Source organism: Triticum aestivum, chromosome 6A, assembly GCF_018294505.1.
Source record: "Triticum aestivum cultivar Chinese Spring chromosome 6A, IWGSC CS RefSeq v2.1, whole genome shotgun sequence".
Classification (NCBI taxonomy): Eukaryota; Viridiplantae; Streptophyta; class Magnoliopsida; order Poales; family Poaceae; genus Triticum; species Triticum aestivum.
In genome coordinates this window covers 32,663,797-32,665,246 of record NC_057809.1, presented here as the reverse complement: position 1 = coordinate 32,665,246, position 1,450 = coordinate 32,663,797, and positions in this window count along the sequence as shown.

Genomic DNA, 1,450 nt, shown 5'->3' with positions numbered 1-1,450 from the left:
TCGCCCCCTGGAGGCGAGCCGGCGATACACTCGGCGCTGGGAGCGGTTTTGCGCTCAGTCGTCGCCCCCAGGCGCCGAAATTGGCCCACTTTGCAGCCCAATTTCGGCGAATAAACGGCCCATATGGGCGAGAATAGGCCCATATTCGGCGTGGTTTCGCCGTGTCTCGGCGTTCAATTATCAACACAATTATTTCTTATCACATATTTCATCACAGAAAAATCAAATACTTCAACAAAATACTACAACAACAAATAGTTCAATACAAATTATATAGTTCAACAAATAAAAACTCGTATTTCATCACGCGGCGTCCCCTTGAGCCTCCATAGGTGCTCAATCAGATCTTTCTGCAGTTGATGATGCACCTGTGGGTCTTGGATCTCCTGACGCATACTGAGATAGGCAGTCCAAGTTGCCGGTAGCTGGTGATCAACTTCGGCTAGAGGACCCTGCCTGTAGTATGGTTCAGTGTCAAACACTGGGTCTTCTTGCTCGCTCTCGATGATCATGTTATGCAAGATGACACAGCAAGTAATGATCTCCCACATTTGATCTTTCGACCAGGTCTGAGCGGGGTACCGAACAACAGCGAATCGAGATTGGAGCACACCAAATGCCCGCTCGACATCCTTCCTGCAAGCCTCCTGAAGCTTCACAAACCAGGCGTTCTTGCCTCCTGCCACAGGGTTTGAGATCGTCTTCACAAATGTCGACCATCTCGGATAGATGCCGTCAGCTAGATAGTACCCCTTGTTGTATTAGTGCCCATTGATCTCGAAGTTCACCGGAGGAGAATGGCCCTCAACGAGCTTGGCAAAAACAGGAGAGCACTGCAGCATGTTGATGTCATTGTGAGTTCCTGGCACACCAAAGAAGGAGTGCCAAATTCAGAGGTCCTGTGTGGCTACCGCCTCAAGAACCACACTGCAACCGCCTTTGGCGCCTTTGTACATCCCACTAGTAGAAAAAGGGTCAAACATGAAGCACATTAGTGCCGGTTTGTATTTGAGCTGGCACTAATGTATACATTAGTGCCGGTTCCAATGGCTCGCCGGGCCGCTTTCATTAATACCGGTTCGTGGCGAACCTTTAGCACCGGTTCGTGCCACGAACCGGTACTAATGAGAGTGGTGGCAGGATGTTGTCAGAATGGGGCCCCTCCAGCCCCTTTAGTACCGGTTCTTGGCACAAACCGGTACTAAAGGTCGTCCTACATAAACCCTTCGTCCACCCGAGCTCGCTCTGTTCTTCCCCTTTCCCCTCTCCTCTCTGTTCTTCCCCTCTTCCTCTCGAGCTCATCACACATTTTTGTTGGGAACGTAGTAATTTCAAAATTTTCCTACGCACACGCAAGATCATGGTAATGCATAGCAACGAGAGGGGAGAGTGTGATCTACGTACCCTTGTAGATCGACAGCAGAAGCGTTATGACAACGCGGTTGATGTA